This window comes from Ursus arctos, unplaced genomic scaffold (genome assembly GCF_023065955.2).
Source record: "Ursus arctos isolate Adak ecotype North America unplaced genomic scaffold, UrsArc2.0 scaffold_2, whole genome shotgun sequence".
NCBI lineage: Eukaryota > Metazoa > Chordata > Mammalia > Carnivora > Ursidae > Ursus > Ursus arctos.
Window position 1 is genome coordinate 11,662,610 of NW_026622874.1, and position 21,767 is coordinate 11,684,376.

A 21,767-nucleotide genomic window follows, 5' to 3' on the forward strand; every position below is an offset into this window, starting at 1 on the left:
AGTTAAGTGTACTTGATGACATTATCCTTGAGATTAGATCTACTTTTCTATTATGTTAGCTTTACCTGTAGATAAACAATTTTTAAAAATATTTTGTTTATTAATTTGAGAGAGAGAGAGAGAAAGCACACAGAGGGAGAGTGAGAGTGAGAAGCAAACTCCTAGCTGAACAGAGAGCCTGACGTGGGACTCGATCCCAGGACCCTAAGATCATGACCTGAGCCACAGGCAGATGCTTAACTGACTGAGTCACCCAGGAGCCCCAGTGGATGAATATTTTTATATGTGCATGTAGCTTGGGCCTAAATGGAACTGCAGTGTGGAAGTAATGAAATGTCACTATGTGTATTTCTTCCAAAGTCTGTTTATGTGAAGGGCATTGGATAATAGTATCTGAGCATAGAGGAGAAGAAATAAAGGGACAAATCTTTTAAGCACTGTTGTTAAAACATTAAAAATATTTTTTTAAAAAGATTTTATCACGGGGCGCCTGGGTGGCGCAGTCGTTAAGCGTCTGTCTTTGGCTCAGGGCATGATCCCAGCGTTCTGGGATCGAGCCCCACATCAGGCTCCTCTGATGGAAGCCTGCTTCTTCCTTTCCCACTCCCCATGCTTGTGTTCCCTCTCTCGCTGGCTGTCTCTCTCTCTGTCAAATAAATAAATAAAATCTTTTAAAAAAGATTTTATCAATTCATTTGAGGGAGAGACAGAGAGAGAGAGTAAGCATGAGCTGGAGAAGGGGCAGGGCAGAGGGAGAAACAGATTCTCCACTGAGCAGGGAGCCCAACGTGGGGCTCAATCCCAGGACCTCAGGATCATGATCTGAGCCGAAGGCAGACATTAATCAATTGAGCCACTCAGGCACCCCTGCTAAGACATTTTTAAAGAGAATATCTAAAGCCACATTTTAAGGGTTTTTTTGTTCTGTATTTTTGTCTTACTTATCTCACATGATTGCTGAAAGAGTGAATCGAAATAATGAATATAAACACATTTTATAAACTAAAACTTCCTATGCAAATGCAGGATTTTGTTATTAATATTTCAAGTTGGGTCTGGATTCTAAGCCTTTTCACCTTTTATCCTACTCTTCAAACTAGAATACATAAACCCTGGATGGTATGTGAAGACCTTCTCAGGGAAAAAATGTCTAAAAAAAATCAAAGAAATTGATGTCCAGATCTTTGACTTTGACTTGTTCTCAAAACTGATCTGCCTGACAATGCACCTTCCCTACGTTCTTTTATGCAGTTGTCCTTTTTTCACTTTCCAGTCTAGATATCCTATTTAGGATAATATTATGATTCAGTTTTCTGGAGGGTAAAAAGTCTCCATGGCTCCAATCAATAGGACAATTTGAAATATTAATGTGATATTGAATAAACAGTTGCTTCTGGGTAACAGCTGCATCTGCAAATAAAATTTCCACTTCTTTGCTTTCAACAAAATAGAGGGAAGATAAAATAAAAATATTAGCTGATATCTAATTAAAACAATTTTTGATAATAAGTCCTGTAGGATTTTTGACATAAACAGTAATAAGTAATAACAAGTATAAATAAATACATATAGTGTAATAAAACTTCCATTCCCATACGATGAGAACTATTTTTCAGTGTCCTCAGCTATTAAAACAAATTGTAATAGAATTTATGATCAGCCCTGTTTCATTTTAGGAGTAAGTTGTTTATCCACAGATACATTAAGTAATTGAACTATATATATATATATATATATATATATATATATATATATATATATATATATATATATTCTTTTCAATTATTATTTTATTTTAATTCCAGTACAGTTAACATAGTGTTATATTAGTTTCAGGTGTACAATATAGTGATTCAACAACTTCATGCACCACCCAGTGCTCACCATAAGTGCCTATTTCCTAAATGTAAGAATTGAAAATAAAAATCCTAGAAGAGAGCACAGGCAGTAATGTCTCTGACATTGGTTGTAGCAACATTTTTTCCAGATATGTCTCCTGAGGCAAGGGAAATAAAAGCAAAAATAAACTATTGGGACTACATCAAAATAAAAAGCTTCTGCACAATGAAGGAAACAATCAACAAAACTAAAAAGCAACCTGCTGAATGGGAGAAGATATTTGCAAAGGACATATTTGATAAAGGGTTAGTATCCAAAATACATAAAGAACTTACACAATTCAATACCCCTCTCAAATAATAATAATAATCCAATTAAAAAATGGGCAGAAGAAACGAACAGACATTTGTCCAAAGAAGAATCCAGATGGCCAACAGACACATGAGAAGATGTTTACATTACTCATCATCAGGGAAATGCAAACCAAAACTACAATGAGATATCACCTTACACCTGTCAGAATGGCTAAAACCAAAAACACAAGAAACAATAAGTGTTGGCAAGGATGTGGAGAAAAAGGAACTCTTGTACTGTTGGTGGCAAAAAAAAGTTTTGAAATTGAGTAGTACGAATTCTCCAGTTTTGTTCGTCTTAAAGATTGTTTTGACAATTTTAATGTCCTTGATTTTTCATATACATGTTATAATCAGCTTATCAATTTATATATAAAAAGACTTCTGGGATTTTGATTGGAATTGCATTGAACATAAGCAAATATGGTGATGGTGAGGGGAATGGATTGACAGCTTCCTTGTATTTAGTATCTCTTCATTTAGGTGTCCTTTAATTTCTTTCAGCAAAGTTTTATACTTTTTATTTTTTTAATTTTTTAAAATTTTTTTTATTATATTATGTTAGTCACCATACAGTACATCCCTGGTTTTTGATGTGTATAACACCCAGTGCACCATTAGAAGGGAAGGTTTACACATCTTTCTTTAAATTTACCCCTAACATTTTAATGTTTCTTAATGCTATTGTAAATGGTGCTGTTTAAAGTGTTTTTTACTTTTTTTTGTAAAATATTTTTTAAATTATTCATTGTTACCACATAGAAATGCTGTTGATTTTTGCATATTGACTTTGTATCATGCAAAACTGTTAAAACAACTTATTAATTTGAATAGATTTTTATAGATACCTTAGGAGTTTTTTATGCACATAATCATGTCATCAGCAAATACAAACAATTTTTCCATTTTAAAGATTTTTTTCTTTTGTCTTCTTGTACAAACTACATCTCCAGTATAAAGCTCAATAGAAGTGATTTGAGTTATTTTGTTCCCAATCTTAGGGGAAACACATTCACTATTTCACTATTAGGTGTCATATTAACTGTAAGTTTTTTATAGATATCTTTTATAAGGTTGCAGATATTTTCTTCTGTTATTATGTTGGTGAAAGTTTTTTTTTATCATGAATGTGTGAAAATACCTTTTATGCATCTACTGAAACAATCATAATACTTTTCTTCTTTGATTTCTTGATGTGCTGAGTTATATTGAGTATTTTTCAAATGTTAAAGAAACTTTGTATTCTGGTGCTAAATCCAATTTGTCATGGTGTATTGTCCTTTTTATCTAATGCTGTACTTAATTTGCTAATTTTTGCTAAGGAATTTTGCATCTATGTTCATATTGGTCTGCAATTTTCATTTCTTTTTAGTTTTTGTTTTCTTTGGTTTTAGTATCAGGGTAATACTAGCCTCATAAAACCAGCTGCTAAGTGTCCCCTCCTCCTCTTTTTTTGAACTGTTTGTACAATATTCATAGTATTTATTTTTATTTTTTAAAATTTAGATGGGTTTTTATTTCACAGTACAATACTATCATGAGGTTTAATTTTATTATTTTTAATTTTATTTAAAATCAATTAATTAACATATAGTGTATTATTAGTTTCAGAGGTAGAATTTAGTGACTCATCAGTTGTGTATAATACTCAGTGCTCATCACATCAAGTGCCCCCCTTAATGTTCATCACCTGGTAACCCCATCCCCCCCACCTCCCCTCCAGCAACCCTCAGTTTGTTTCCTGTAGTTAAGAGTCTTTTATGGTTTTTCTCCCTCTCTGGTTTTCATCTTATTTTATTTTTCCCTCCCTTACCCTATGTTCATCTGTTTTGTCTCTTAAATTCCACATGAGTGAAATCATATGATAATTGTCTTTCTCTGATTGACTTATTTTGCTTAGCATAATGCCCTCTAGTTCTATCCATGTTGTTGCAAATGATAAGATTTCATTTTTTGATGGCTGAATAATATTCCATTGTATATATTAATTATATATTATATATTATATAATATATTTACATACATATATTATATATTATTTTTATATATTATATATTATATTATATATTATAATTATATATGTATATAAATATATATTATATAATATATAATATAAATATATAATTATAATATATAATATATACACCACTTCTTCTTTATCCACTCATCTGTTGATGGATCTCTGGGCTCTTTCCATATTTTGGCTATTATGGACACTGCTGCTATAAACATTGGGGTGCACGTGCACTATGGAATCACTATGTTTGCATCCTTTGCATAAATATCTAGTACTGCAATTGTTGGGTAATACAGGTAGTTCTATCTTTAACTTTTTGAGGAATCTCCACTGTTCTCCAGAGTGACTGCACCAGTTTGCATTCCCACCAACAGTGTAAGAGGGTTCCCTTTTCTCTACATCCTCACCAACATCTATTGTTTCCTGAGTTGTTTACTTTAACCATTCTGACCGGTGTGAGGTGGTATCTCATTGTGGTTTTGATTTGTATTTCCCTGATGCCAAGTGATGTATTGAGCATTTTTTTCATGTGTCTGTTGGCCATTCATATGTCTTTTTTTGGAGAAATGTCTGTTCATGTCTTCTGCCCATTTTTTGACTGGATTATTTGTTCTTTAGGTGTTGAGTTTGAGAAGTTCTTTATAGATTTTGGATGCTAGCCCTTTATCTGATGAGACATTTGCAAATATCTTCTCCCATTCTGTAGGTCGTCTTTTAGTTTCATTGACTGTTTCCTTTGCTGTTCAAAAGCTTTATATATTGATGAAATCCCAATAGTTCATTTTTGCTTTCGTTTCCCTTGTCTTTGAAGACGTGTCTAGCAAGAAGTTGCTGCGGCTGAGGTCACAGAGGTTGCTGCCTCTGTTCTCCTTTAGGATTTTGATGGATTTTTGTTTCACATTTAGGTTTTTCATCCATTTTGAGTTTATTTTTGTGTATGATATAAGAAAATAGACCAGTTTCATTCTTCTGCATGTGGCTGTCCAATTTTTCCAACACTGTTTGTTGAAGGAACTATCTTTTTTCCATCAGATATTCTTTACTGCTTTGTCAAAGATTACTTGACCATAGAGTTGAGGGTTCATTTCTGAGTCCTCTAGTCTGTTCTGTTGATCTATGCCTCTGTTTTTGTGGCAGTACCATACTGTCTTGATGATTGCAGGTTTATAATAGAGCTTCGAGTCAGGAATTGTGATGCTACCAGCTTTGGTTTACTTTTTCAACATTCCTTTGGCTATTCGGGGGTCTTTTCTGGTTCCATACAAATTTTAGGATTATTTTTTCCAGCTCCGTGAAAAATATTACGGGTATTTTGATAGGGATTGCAATGAATGTGTAGATTCCATGAGTATGGAATGTTTTTCGACTTCTTTGTGTCTTCCTCAATTTCTTTCATAAGTGTTCGATAGTTTTCAGAGTACAGATCTTTTACCTTTTTGGTCAGGTTTATTCCCAGTTATCTTATGGTTTTTGTTGTAATTGTAAATGGGATCGATTTCTTGATTTCTCTTTCTTCTGTCTCATTGTTAGTGTATAGAAATGCAACTGACTTCTGTGCATTGATTTTATACACTGCTACTTTGCTGAATTCCTGCATGAGTTGTAGCAATTTTTGGTGGAATCATTTGGGTTTTCAACATAGAGTATCATGTCATCTGTGAAGAGTTAAAGTTTGACTTCATCCAATTTGGATGCCTTTTATTTCTTTTGTTGTCTGATTGCTGCTAGGACTTCCAATACTATATTGAACAACAGTGGTGAGAGTGAACATCCCTGTCATATTCCTGATCTTAGGGTAAAAACTCAATTTTTCCCATTGAGGATGATATTTGCTGTGGGTTTTTTGTATATGGCTTTTATGATATTGAGGTATGTTCCCTCTATCCCTACACTGCAGAGAGTTTAATCAAGAAAGTATGCTGTATTTTGTCAAGTGTTTTTCCTGCATCTATTGAGAGGATCAAATGGTTATTGTCCTTTCTTTTATTAATGTCCTTTCTTTTATTAATTATTCTCACATTGATTGATTTGTGGATGTTGAACCACCCTTGCAGCCCAGGAATAAATCCCACTTGGTCATGGTGAATAATTCTTTTAATGTACTGTTGGATCCTATTAGCTAGTATCTTGGTGAGAATATTTGCATCCATGTTCATCAGGGATATTAGTCTCTAATTCTCTTTTTTGGTGGGGTCTTTGTCTAGTTTTAGGATCAATGTAATGCTGGCCTCATAGAATGAGTTTGGAAGTTTTCCTTCCATTTCTATTTTTTGAAATAGCTTCAGAAAAATAGGTACTAATTCTTCTTTAAATGTTTGGTATAATTCTGCTGGGAGGCCATCTGGTCCTAGATTCTTGTTTGTTGGGAGATTTTTCATTACTTCTTCAATTTCTTTGCTGGTTATTGGTCTGTTCAGGTTTTCTATTTCTTCCTGTTTCAGTTTTGGTAGTTTATATGTTTCTAGGAATACATCCCTTTCTTCCAGATTTTCTAATTTGTTGCTCATAATATGCTCTTATAATTGTTTGTACTTCTTTAGTGTTGGTTGTGATCTCTCCTCTTTCATTTATGATTTTATTTATTTGGGTCCTTTCTCTCTCTCTCTCTCTTTTTTTTTTTTTTGACAAGTCTGGCTAGGGGTTTATTGAACTTATTAAGTCTTTCAAAGAACCAGCTCATAGTTTTGTTGATCTGTGCTACTGTTCTTTTGATTTCTATTTCATTGATTTCTGCTCTAATTTTTATTATTTCCTTCTACTGCTGGATTTAGATTTTATTTGCTGTTATTTCCACAGCTCCTTTAGGTGTAAGGTTAGGTTGTGTATTTGAGAAAGCCCTGTATTGTTATATATAATTCTCTATCAGAACCTCCTTTGCTGCATCCCAAAGGTTCTAAACTATTGTGTTTTCATTTTAATTTGTTTCCATGAATTTTAAAAATTCTTCTTTAATTTCCGGGTTGACCCATTCATTCTTTAGTAGGAAGCTCTTTAGCCTCCATGTATTCATGTTCCTTGCAAATTTTCTCTTGTGATTGAATTCAAGTTTTAAATCATTGTGTGGTCTGAGACTATGCATGGTATAATTTCAATCTTTTGATACCAGTTGAGACCTAATTTGTGACCTAGTATGTGATCTATCCTGGAGAATGTTCCATGTGCACTTGAGAAGAATGTGCATTCTGTTGCTTTAGGATAAAATGCTTGAATATATCTGTGAAGTTCATCTGGTCCAGTGTGTCATTCAAAGCTCTTGTTTCCTTGTTGATCTTCTGCTTAGATGATCTGTCCATTGCAGTGAGTGGGTTCCCTACTATTATTGCATTATTATCAATACATTTCTTTAATTTTGTTATTAATTATTTTATATAACTGGCTACTTCCAATGTAGGGGCTTAAATATTTAGAATTGTTAGATCTTCTTGTTGGATAGACCCTTTTACTATGATATGGTGTCCTTCATCTCTTATTATAGTCTTTGGTTTAAAATCTAGTTTGTCTGATATAAGGATTGCTACCCGGCTTTCTTTTGATGTCTATTAGCATGATAAATAGTTCCCCACTCACTCACTTTCAATCTGGGGCTGTTTTCAGGTCTAAAATGAGTCTCTTGAAGACTCATTGATGGGTCTTTTTTTTTAATCCAATTTGATATCCCGTGTCTTTTTATTGGACCATTTAGTCCATTTACATTAGAGAAATTATTGAAAGATATGAATTTAGTGACATTTGTATTACCTGTAAAGTTGCTGTTTCTGTAGATCATCTCTGTTCCTTTCTGGTCTTTGTTACCTTTGGGCTCTCTCTTTGCTCAAAGGATCCCCTTTAATATTTCTTGCAGGGCTGGTTTAGTGTTCACGAAATCCTTCAGTTTTTGTTTGTCCTGGAAACTCTTTATCTCTCCTTCTTTTCTTTTTTTTTTTTATAATAATGTATTTTTATTATATTATGTTAGTCACCATACAGTACATCCCTGGTTCTTGATGCAAAGTTCGATGATTCATTAGTTGTGCACAACACCCAGGGAACCATGCAATATGTGCCTTGCTGGACAAAGTATTCTTGGCTGTGTATTTTTCCCATTTAGCACACTGATTATATCATGCCAGTCTTTTCTGGCCTGCCAGGTCTCTATGGACAAGTCTTCTGCCAGCCTTATGTTTCTATCCTTGTAGGTTAAGGACCTCTTGTCCTGAGCTGCTTTCAGGATTTTCTCTTTATCTCCAAAATTTGCAAGCTTCATTATTATATGTTGAGGTGTTGACCTATTTTTATTGATTTTGAAGGGGGATCTCTGTGCCTTCTGGACTTGATCACCTGTTTCCTTCCCCAGATTAGGGAAATTCTCAGCTGTAATTTGTTCAAATAAAACTTCTGCCCCCTCTTCCTCTGGGACCCATATTATTCTAATATTATTTGGCTTTATGGTATCGCTGATCTCCTGAATCCTCCCTTTGTGATCCATTAGTTGTTTTTCTCTCTGTTTCTTAGCTTCCTTATTCTCCATTATTTTGTATTCTATATCACTGACTCACTTGTCTGCCTCATTTATCCTAGCAGTTAGATCCTCCATTTTTGACCGTATCTCAATAATAGCCTTCTTGATTTTGACCTGATTAGATTTTAGTTTTTTTTTTTTTTTCTCCAGTAAGGGATTCTCTAGTGTCTTCTATGCTTTTTCAAGCCGAGGTGGTATCTTTATAATCATTGTTTTGAATTCTAGCTCCAACATATTACTTGTATCCATATTGATTAAATCCCTGGCAGTGAATACTGCCTCCTGCTCTTTCTTTTTGGGTGAGTTTCTCCGTCTCATCATTAGGTCCAGAAAAGAATATATGAAAGAGAAAGAAAATACAAAAATAGCCACAAAAACACCCAGAAAAATACAAACAAAACAAATAAGAAGAAAACAGAATCCAAAAGAGAAAAAAGAAAAAAATCAAACAAAGTGTAAAACAGAACACAACAATAAAGTAGATCCTGGGTGTATTTTGGTCTGTTTGTTAGAAGAAACTAGATCCCAAAGAGGAAAGAAAGAAAAACATATATATATATATATATAATCAAAAATAAAATTGAATACACTGAACAGAAACCAAAAATAAAAAAATATATAACATAAATGTAAAAATAAAAATTAAAAAGACTTAAAAAAGAGTTGGTAAAATAAGAAAATAGCTGAAGAGGAAAGAAACCCTGAAAGACTAAAGAATAATGATAATAATAATAATAATAAAAACATGAATGCTATATACTGTTTTCCCCTAGTGCTGGAGTTTTGCAGTTCTCTGTGATCCATAAACTTGATATAGCCAGCTGTTCCTGCTGGTCTTCTGGGGGAGGGGCCTGTTGCACTGATTCTCAGGTGTCTTTGCCCACGCAGAATTGCACCTCCTTGTCAGGGGGCTGGGCTCAGTGTAAGCGGCTCCAGATTGCTTTATATGGCTGTCTTGCTCACTGAAGGCTTTCAGCACTAACGGCAGGGGGGGATGAAAATGGTGGTGTCCTGATGTCTAGCCCTGGAGCTGAAAGTTCACACCCCCCACCTCTTCAGCGAGCCCTCACAAAAAAGCAGTCAGTCACTCTTGTCTCCCTGGTTTCAGTCCGGACTCTGTGTTCACCCACTTGTGATGGAACATTTTTATCTCAGGCATGCGACCCCATTTCCAGTCTCCAATTTTAAGGACTCCTGTGGCACGGACCACCCTTTCTCCCTGGGGAGAAGCGGGGTGGCGGGGGAGACTTGCCATGGTTCTGCCTCTTACTGGACTGCTGCCAGAGGCCTAAATATTCTTTATCTTTAAGAATTCTGACATAATGACACCTGGGTGGCTCAGTCAGTTAAACATCTGCCTTTGGCTCAGGTCATGATCCCGCAGTCCCAGGATCGAGTCCCACATCAGGCTCCCTGCTCAGTGGGAAGTCTGCTTCTCCTTTTGCCCTTCACCCCACTCATGCTCACTCTCTCCCTCTCTCTCTTTTAAAAAAAAGTCTAACATGATGTTAGGTTTACAGGCACTGTGGGAATTGGGAGTGCTGAGAGTTAAGCCTTCTAACCCTAAAGTAAACTCAGAGAATTCCTCTGAGAGCTGAAGTTCCTGTGTGACCTTTTGAGTCCTTTCTTTGGACTCTTTTCCTTCTCTGGGAAAAGTCTGTCTGCAAGTCTGTCTGCATCCAAGGGTCTCCTATTTTGATTTGTTTATCCCAGGAGCACATTTTAATTTCTTCATTAACATTAACTTCATTAATTCTGATCTTTAGCCAGTCTTCTGGTTTTACTGTCTGAACATGGTTTGGCTACTACCGCTTTTAAGCAGAAGCCAACCAATCCTGGCACAGTAACAATGTTGCCAGGAGAGAAGGTTTGGACCATATGACGACATTAATCAGAAATAGTGTCATGAGTACTAAACCAAATCCTCAATCAATTAGGGCAACCAAAGATCAAGATTAGGCTACTAGGTTGGCCTGAGAAACAGATTAGCATGAAGGATATAACAGATGCAGCAAACTGGAAGAAAATCAAGAGTGCAGAGAATTAGATCAGATTTCTGGGCCATAGTTAAGAACATTAGTGATAATAGTCAAGTTGTTAAGGCAAGAAAAAGCCCATGGAAAAATCAGAAAACAGGACAAGTGAGGTGGATTGCTAAGCTCTGGTCAGGCACTCCATAGGTCAACATAAGGGAGGACAAAAAAGTCTCTTGATCCAGATTTCCCATCAAGGACTGTATAGTATCAAAGAGGTAGTTCATCAGTAAGATGAAGAATGCTTCAGAGCCTTACATACTTGTCTACACCTGGAAATAGTGCTATCTGCCCCTTACCCTGCCTTGTTCCTAACCTGCCTTTTCCCCAGAAGCTTCATGGAAAAGGAATAGAAGTAAGGCCATCAACGTCCTGCCTGTCCTACTCTGCTAATCTCCTCTCCAATCCTAAGTATCTTTGTTGCATTGGTGAACTGTAGAACACCCCATATAGCCTTTAAATTGCTTGAACCATCTTAGACTCTGAGGGTTGGTATATTCTGATAATAGAGATAACGATGTTCATCAGAGGTCCATTGGTCCCCTGTTCCAACTCAACCACCCATTTCCAAGTAACGCATTCTAGAGTGTTTCTTCCTCATTGCACAGCTTACTTCAAAATAACATGATTCTACCACTATTTCTCTCTATTTTTCATCTTTAGATATTACCTGTGGACAACCTTGTAGTGGAAATGAAGCTTTAAGTTTCTCATACCACTGTCTCTTATCCCTACTTTACTCCCATTTTTTTCAAGGTGCTAAATTGCAATTTTTTTTTGTTAAATTCATATTCACTATTTGTAATATCATGATTATATGAGTAACATTTGTATCTGTGCTATGTAATTATAATTATTTAGACTTTTATTCTTTTATCATTTTTAGTTTTCTCTGGAATCAATAAATCCCTCCTTTTTTAAGTTCCTTAAGGATTCTCTGCACCTATCACAAATTCTGCCTTACATTGGTAATCTCTCGCACTCCATCCAACACATTTGGCTTCCCCTGGAGACTTCCATCCTCTTGTTCTAAACCGGACTAGTGATTTTCTAAAACTACTGCACACCTGCCATTAGTGAGGTTTTTCATTAGCATCTTGGGAATTTTTTTCTTCTTTTATGATAGATTCTCCATTTTGCCAGATCCTGTGAATTCAAAATGCTACATGGCCCATAGTCCTTTCTTAAATAATTACATCTATCATTTCATTTCATAATGTGAACTTTGAGCTACAAAAATATGCTTTTTTTTTTTTTTTGGTCTCAGTGATAACTAATAAGATTTCAATTTTTAGCCTTAAGAATTTCAGGCCTTTCAAGCTGCTAGTGGAGGGAATCTGAGAAAAATCAAAAGGAAAAAATATTCATTCCTTCCATTTAGTTGCATAAATTTATTTTTTTGGCAGTTTTCATAATTTAATGAAAAAGTATTGATAAAAAGGTAACATTTGAGAAAAGACCAAATTTATCTTGGGAAACGACTACATAAGACAAATTGAAAAATAATTAACAAAAAGAAGCTTAAGAGGTAATACTTCAAACAACAGCAAAATGGAACAAAGACATTTTGGGGCAATTGAAATTTACACAACTGAAGCCTCCTTCATTTACTTAGGAAAAATCCTATAAAAATACTACAACTATATTTCCCTGGCTGAAAATATATCAAGGAAATTTATCACTCACCTTGATAAAATGATGATTCAGTAAAGTCTACAAAAGTTTTTTTTTTTTTAAAGATTTTATTTATTTATTTGACAGAGAGACAGCCAGCGAGAGAGGGAACACAAGCAGGGGGAGTGGGAGAGGGAGAAGCAGGCTCCCAGCGGAGGAGCCTGATGCGGGGCTGGATCCTAGGACCCTGGGATCACGCCCTGAGCCGAAGGCAGACGCTTAACGACTGAGCCACCCAGGCGCCCCTACAAAAGTCTTTATTTTATGTTCCTGTCCAGTCTTAAGATTTGTGTACAAATAGATTTGACTATTGTGTTAGTTGTTCAGGACTGTTTTGGGAAACATTAATTGCACAAGAGAGACTTCTAGACACCAGACATCAGGATCTGTGGCTATGTCCTATGAAATCTATTACTTGTAAAATGTGCAAATCTGATTGGTTGTCTTATTTAACAATTTGTTGCCCTGGCAACATATCCAAATGGACGTGTCTTTTTTTGATTAAACTTATAAATGCATCTGAGGTTTATTTGTCGAGGTAGAAAAGGATTATACATTTTTTAAAAATCCATGACTCTGTTGTGTTCTTTATTTAAATAAAATTGGGAGGGTTTTGTCTCATTTAGAATGAACAATCCCGTGTCTCCTCTTGGTTTACCCTCTCATTTTGATATAGCACATTTTTTAGTATCTTCCTCTAAAATGGTTCATGGTAATTTTGGGTGCCTTCTTCCACGTCAAAAAAATCCTTCCTATACTTCATAATTTATAGGTGGGCTGAGTATGAGCATTTTAGTATTGAAATAATTTTTTTCTCAGAATTTTGAAAATCTTCTATTTTGTCTTCTAGCTGTCACTGCTACCATTCCCAGGTCCAGTGATGATGGTCTGACCTACCGTCATCTCTCACCTGGCATACTGTAGAACCCTCCTAACCGGTCTCCCCCTTCCCTCTTGCCTTGCCTATTCTCCACATAGCAGCAGGGTGAGCCTTTTAAAAAAGAAGGCAGGAATGAGATTCTCCAGTCAAAACCTTTCGTGACTGCCCACCTCACTCAAAGTACTGCCGATGTCTTTCAAGGCCCTGTTCTCTGTTTTCATCTCTAAGTTCTTCCCCCATGTTCACTCCGCTCTGGGCATGCTGGACCCCTAGCTGTTCCACAGACATGGCAGGTATGCTAATGTCTTAGCGACTTCGCACTGGCTGCCCTTGGCCAGGAAGGATGTTTACCCAGACTCTGCAAGGTGGATGTCTTCACCTCTTCCAGTCTTTGCATAAAACACACCTTCTCAAAGAGGACTATCCTGATTATTGTGTGTAAAACTACAGCTATTTTACTCTCTTCTCATTCTCATTTCCTCTTATCCTGCTTTATTTTTTCTTGTTCCGTGGTGCTTGTTGGGTTCGCACAAGCTGTATTATTTACTTTCATATTTTGTCTATTATTTAAACTCTAGGAGGGCAGAGCGTTTTGTCCACCTGCCTGGTACATAGTTAGTGCACCATAAATGTCATTTGAGTGAATAAATGGGGAAGTGATTATTATATCCTTCTTCTGTGTAATATGACAGAAGCCCTTAATTTTGGTAATATTTCTGAGGCAAAGGCTATGTACACAATCAAACTTCTTTCAACTTTACTACTTTTATTTCTTTTCCATATTGTAGATTGGATAAACTTCCCAAAATGTGAAACTGGTCATGTCAGCCCCATCTCTACCTTTCTTCCTCCCTGCCTAAAGTGTCCCCAAAAGCTTTCCACATTTTTAGAATTAAGACAGAATTCTTTGACATGGTTTTTAAAGCTCTGCATAGATTGCTTCTTGCCTGAGCCAGAGGATTTTTGCATAAGCTGTTCCCTCTTCTAGGAATGCTCTTCCCTCCTTTCTTTGCTAAATTGCCCCTGGATCAAAGCCACATTTTAACCAAGGGGGAAGAGAACCTGGAAATAGAACCAGGCAAGGGGCTTGAGCTCCTTTGATTCATTGGGGAGTAAGCATATACAATTTTAAAGTTTCAGAAATGCAGGATAAATAAATTCTGGAAAGCTAGTGTACATAGCAGGGGAACAGTAGTTAATAACACTGTATTGTATACTCGAGATTTGCTAAGCGTAGATCTTAACTAGTCTCACCAAATAAATAAATAGATAAATAAATAAGGTAATTATGTGACGTGATGGATAAACATTTCACAATGTATAGATACATCAAAACATCATGTGGTACACCTTAAATATATACAACTTTTATTTGTCCATTGTACCTCAGTAAGCTTGGGGAGGAAAAAGAGCAACCCATTCATACTACTGCTTTTAATATCTCTTATCCTAGTCTTAACAGCTATGAAGTCAATGAGTTATGTCATTTCTAGTCATTTTCACTCCTTTTTTAAAAAATTTATTTTTAAGTAATCTCTATGCCCAATGTGGGACTTGAACTCACAACCTTGAGATCAGGAGAGACATACTCTACTGACTGAGCCCGCCAGGCACCCTCAATTTCACTGCAAAGGAGGGCAGCCATCTTTCTCTCCAATTATGTAGCTAGTTAAGTCCCACTTATTTCTCAGAGCTCAACTCAAGGGTGAATTTCCCAGGGCAAGGTTCTCTGAGTAGAACACATCCACCTCTGATGGGCTCTCATGGCATGCGTGTCTCTCCTTCTTGGCACTCATCATAAAGACATGCTTTCATGTGTCTATGATTATCTGGCTAATTCCTATTGTCCCCACTAGGCTGTAAACTTCATGAGAGTAACGGATTGAGATTAGGTTTGTTCACTACTTGACCCTTAATGCCATGTACAGTGTCGGGATCATGGTAGGTGATCAAAACTTATTTTTTTAAATGAATACATAGGTGTAGAATGAGGTATTTAGACACCAACTTTCATTCTATATTAGATCTTCTCCAACCACCAATGTTCCATGCTTCCCCCAAACTATAGGTTTTCTAAGCTGTAGGGTTTCCTCCCTCTCCTTCAGGCGATACTCGGTAAAGTCTATAAAGTCCTAGCTGATCTGCACACCTGTTCTGCTGCTGGCCCTCCTTCTGTTAATGGCTGCTTTGTGTGCCTCGTCAAATCTGGAATCTTGATTTCAATCATTGTAGTGAATATTAACATTAAGATTAAAATTACTATCAATTTTATATTACTTTGGTCTCACGTTGGTTAATGCTGATTTTAAGTGTGGTTCTAGAGTTGCCCTACTTAAGAACTACCGATCTTCATGGTTTCCTAAAAACGTGTATATCCTAATTTTTAAAAATATTTGGTAAAGCTGTTCTGAGTACATACAGAACTTTCACACCCCTCAAAAAACCTACAATGACTTTCAGGCCTTGATCAAACCTCCAGAATCCAGATATAAGAAGTGTGGGAGATGAGGAGAGGAACAGGGAATGAGTGATGGAAAACTAGAAAAAGCAAGGAGCGGACAGCGTGGATAAGTGAATTGCCGCCAGGAATTTTTTTGCACCAGGTTTCTAATCCTTGTTCTATAGAATATGTGGAAGTGTAAAAAGACCTTCTAGCCAAAAACATTTGGTTTCAAGATTCATTTTCGTTTTGAGAGGGAAGAATTCTCTGTATAATGATTATTTTACTGGCCTCGTCGGTAAATCTGGGAGTTGTTTTTCTACCACAGGTGATGGATTTGCTGTGCTATAGCCCTCATCTGTTACTCGGTCCCACCACTGGCAGCTTTTACAGATTTATAAAAGGGATGAGTCAATTAGGAATCCAGCCTGCAGTTATAAAATGGAACAAAAGTTAGAAGGTTTAATTTGGCTTCAAACGCAAGTCTGCCTCGCTTATTCTCTAGATACCCTGGATGTACACATGCGAATGCTAATAGACACGCTATTTTAAATGACATCCCTGAACCCGTCGACATTCCCAACTGCACAAAATATACTTGCTGGCCAAAGCACTATTAACATCAGCCTGGAAAAATGACCCAAGGGAGTCAAGTAGTTTATGACTTCGGTTGTCACTAGATATTTAATTCATCCAAAGTACCTTTATAACTGGAATGATAGGAGCTTTCACAGGGATCCCAGAGATCTTGATAGATGCACCAGGAACAACGGAGGGACAGCTTTTCAGCGTCACTCCATTTTTGTCTGGCTTTCATCAGACAGCCAGAGCTGTTGTAGAGTGGTCTACTGAGTCTGTGCAGAGAACGGCCAGGCAGTGAAGCTGCAGGGCTCACCCTGGCCTCATGTCGGCCTTTCACGCGAATGTTTCTGCGATGCATACCGTTGAATTGCTGATGTCACCTGTAATCAGAATTTATACAATCATTCTTTTGGACATGGTGGAACGAAAACAAATGTGTTCTATCCTTAATATCAGTCAAAAGACAACTTTAGGTAAAAACAAAAGGAAAAGCAAAACATACTTGGTCTAAGAAGTTACTCTGTGTGAAAAGGGAAGACTGTCCAACACATGTATAAATCATGGCGACTTCTCTCTGCAGTAAGCACTTTTTCCCCTCAGAATTATCATTTTGTAATCAGAAAAGCCCTAGAGTTTAAAGTATGCCTTGTACAAATGTCACTTCCAAGCTTCAGTGCTAATCCAGAGGAAATATTATCCTAGTGGTCTCCAAGGCCCAATGTCTAGGTGTTGGATACATGATAAACTTACATGGAGCTTTCTTAGTGAGATATAGTCCTCCAGAGGATTGAATTTTTCAAGGCTTAGTACAACTCAACCCCTTAAATAAGATTTAAGCTTCCCTTGTCAGGTTCTTTTAAGAGCTTTTTAAATTTTTTTTATTTGCTGCTTTGACCAGGTTCTAATCCCTAGTCCCCAGTGACAACCTTTGGCCATCTCAACTATTTCGTGTCTGCTTTCCCAGGGCCGGGTACAGCTTGCACAACTGGTGATATTTTTTTTTCCTCTCCCAGAGAAGAGCCTCATTAAAATAATTTGAGATGGAAAATTGTAACAATGAGATTGTCTCGATACTTTACTGATAATATAGCAGATTTTTTTTTTTTACGATTTTTTCCCATTTTATAAACAGCTCTCTTGAATGGAGTAAATCATGACAGACTACTAGGTATTGGAAAGAAAGAATGGGTCTACCAGTTTGTACCTGAATCTTGGACTTCCCAGCCTCCAGAACTGTGAGAAATAAATGTCTATGTTTAAGCTACCCATTCTATGGTTTTTTTTTACAGCAGCATGACAACAATTATGAATTTTAAATACTTTCTTGTGCTTAAAAATAATGGGGAAATTTCAAGGCCCCAGAAACAAGATGGGGACTCAAAGTGAGAATGAAAAGTTGGAGCTGATACCATTGCATTTCATGGAATTAGCTGATATATATATATATATATATATTATATATATATATATATATATATTATATATATATAAATGTGTATATATATACATGTTTTCTGAGGAAGGCAGCAGAGCAATGAAGGTAGGGAAGAGTTCCTCACTGTATTTGTATAACTGTCTAATTCTTAAGAAAATATATATATATATATTATATATATATAAATGTGTATATATATACATGTTTTCTGAGGAAGGCAGCAGAGCAATGAAGGTAGGGAAGAGTTCCTCACTGTATTTGTATAACTGTCTAATTCTTAAGAAAAGAAAATAATCTGAAGCTTACATGGTATACTACATTTGATAACATTAGATGGTAACACGAATGCTTGTTTTAGTCCAGAGAGAGAGAGAGAGAGAATATTCCATTTTGGATTAAAATAATTTTGTGGATGGGGCAGCATATTCTTTTCAGTACTTAGGGCGCCTAAAAATTTACATCTGGTCCTGACCTATGCTTAGTTTCAGAGACTAGTTTAAACAAAATGCTTAACCCCAAACCTAGTTTGCTAAATGCACAATGGATAAGTATGGAGGCTCATATACTTATGAAAACATTGCTGAGTAGAAAGCCAGGGGCAAATTAAGTAGGAGCCAGGCTATCAGGTAGAAGGGAGGTATGATGAACGGAGGGGTTGGGAGCACAGCGCTGTTTTCAAAGTTGTCTACACAGAAGTCTCATATATAAAAATTAAAGTGTGCTCTTCTGGCCCATGAGAGGGTGGGGAGGCCAGAGTCCACTTGCTTGTCCACCTCAACATGCTCAGTCCCTAATCTTTTTTTTTCTTTCACTTCTGGGTCAAAGCTTTTATTTTATTTTATTTTTTAATTATCATGTTATGTTAGTCACTGTACCTCATTCGTTCTTGATGTAGTGTTCCATGTTTCATTGTGTATAACACCCAGGGCTCCATGCATTACATTCCAATCCACATTTCAACTTCTCCCTCAACTTGCTTTCCTCCTGAAAAGGGAAATGAGGGCTGGAAACTGAAATATCAGGATATCAATCTGAGACTTCATCATACTTATTAACTCTGCTAATTTAACAAAGATGAAGGAAAGAAGTATAATTTCATTTTATTATATTGATAATTATCTAATATTTTTTGGTTAAGGAAAATGTGCAAAGAATAATTTGCCTAGATACTGTTCTATACACTTTTACCTACCCAAAGTCCTATCGAAATATGAAATTATGGAAAATATGTGAAATCAAGCTTCATGATATTTTAAAGGAGAGTTTGATAAGAAGTTGAATGTTCTATAATTTTTATTATCTATAATACAATAATATATATCATTTTTATATAATGTTTTATGGTTTTATAATTTATACTTTCTTCAACCAACATTAAGTGAGGGAAAGGAGAAAAGTACGCACACACGCACCAAACAGATGCTTTAGGCAGAGACATTATTCCCTTTATTAAAGATGTGAATATGTATTTTTTTAAAATTTAAATGCTTGGAGAATCAACCTAATGAGAACTAGGCAGCCCAGTTGAATTCTTCTACTCCTCAGTAAGACAGGAAGGAGTCCTTCAAGGGCCACTCCAGCCTTTCCGTCTGTTAAATTGAATGACTTGACCCGAAAACTATGGGTTTAAGTATTTCTTCAGCTGCAAAGGGTCACTTACCTCAAACCCCATTTTAATTTAATAAGGAATGTGAAGTTTAAACCTGACTGCTAACCTTGAATTTAGTTGGTTTATATACCCAACAGACAGCCTTTCTGTACTCTATGAAGCTTATGGTGGATGAAAATAGTCATCGAAAACTTGACTCTTGTACCATATATTCCAATCACGTATGAGGTAATGGACTTTGATAATGACTTCCAAATTATAATCAGGGGTAATCTTGATTGGGCGCCCGTTCCTTAAACAAACAGGATAAAGGAAGAGGCAAATATTCCATACGAAGTTGGACCAGGATAGGGTGTAGTGAGGCCTTGATGGTCAGTGTGAGTTGCTCATTTTTTATGAACTATTTTTCATACTCCTGTCTCATTCTAGCTTAAAGTCTACTTCCACGCCCACTTTAGCAGAAAGATGCATAGAGTTTATCAAGCAGAATTACTTATTCCGTATTCTCATCATTGTCAGTAAAGCCTGTATACGAGAATATACGTTGATGATTTTATCCTAAATTTATTTTCACTGATTTGGGGTTATGATTTGAGCCTTCTAAATCTACCTCTCTGGGTTGCAATTGGGAATCCTCCTTCAGGTGCTTTTATCTGAGCCTTGTTTTAGCCACCAATCTATATATATTCTTCTTAATCTTTTTTTCTATGGAATTGTTTGTATTGTTCTTATTTTTTTGTAGGAACTATTTATTCAGTATACAAATTTGTATTGATTATTGATGCTCTAAATATTATCTTTTTGTTAGCTGATTTTTCACTTTCTTTTGGTTTCTTTTGATGACTAGAAGTTCATTATTCAAATATTAATTTAGTTAAATTAATTAACTCTTTTCCTTTATCTTTTTAAAAAGATTTTATTTATTTATTTGAGAGAGAGAGAGAGAGCATGAGTAGGGGAGGGGCAGAAAGAGAAGCAGACTCCCCGCTGAGCAGGGAGCCCATGGGGCTCGCTCCATCTCAGGACCCCTGGATCATGACCTGAACCAAAGGGCAGATGCTTAACTGACTGAGCCACCCAGGCACCCCGTATAGTTTTTGCTTTTGCATCTTAAAAAAGGTATTATTTTTTTTACCCTAGTATCATAAATACGTTTTCCTGTAACTTGTTCAAAGAGTTTTAGAATTGTGCTTTCCACACTGAAGTCTTCAATCTACCTAAAGCTGGTTTGTGCAGAATGTGAGGTAGGGACCCAATTGTACCAACATAAGGACTCCTATTGAAAATACCTTTCTTTTTTGCAAAACTATCTCTGTCTTATATCAACAACTTACTATATATGAATAGATTTGTTTGGGAGCTCTATCCTGTTTTGGCAAGCTTTTTACCTATTCCTGTGCTAATAGCACACTGTCTTAATTTTCTTTTTCTGAAGTAGATTTTTTAGGTTAATTTTTCAGTGAGTGCCTACGAATGGTAAATCCAATCTTGATCTGAAAATATCTTTATTTAATCCTCTTTGTTGAATTGTCAGTTTCAAGTATTATGGAATTTTAATTTGATAGTCAGTTTACATTTAGTGGAATCTCCCAAATATTTAGCTTATCATACTACTGAGTGAATATGTTTTCTATAAATTTTTCCTTCATCTTTTTTACTTCTGCGTCTCTCTTCATGATCCCTTGAGAAAAGGCAAACCAACCTGAATAAATTCAGAGTTCCCACCTTCTCTTGCTACCGTCCTGTTTCTTTCATCTACATTCATTGCTTTCCTTTCCTGCCTAGAAATTAAATGCCTGTGGTAGACTGAAGATCTAGAACTTAACTTCACTCGCTGTGTGTGAGGGGTGTGAGGTGGTAACAAATAGAGCATTTCAGCTGGGAAGGAAAAATTATTTGCATAAGGAAACAAATGCAATGAGCCAGAAACTAGCGCAAGCTATACCAGTATGAGAAGTAGTCACAAAATCTAACGTGACTCACAGAGATAAACAAAAGCTGACAAAGACATTTTGTATAAACCAATCAATCTTTCATTTCCCCTCAGGAATTATGGGTCTGAAATATAGAAGTCTTAGAGCATTTAATAATCCTTCTCCAAACACAAGCAATTAATGTCCGTTTTGTAGTGAAAGAAATTAGTTCTTTATGTAAAAACGGAGAAACTTGCCAATATCCATTGCCAAATAAAGAATATTGGATAGCTGAGGTCAGTGACTCTCTCCTAGGACCAAACATCCCAACCTTTTCAGCATATGAAAGGTCATATGTTGAGGTTAAGGACCTGCCTCCTATTAGATGTATTGACAAGCGCAAGTAACAAAGGAGCATCCCTTAGTTTTCTTCTGCTGCTGCTTAGTTTTCCTTACAGCAATAGAAAATTCTGAAGGATAGATGAATGAGCTCT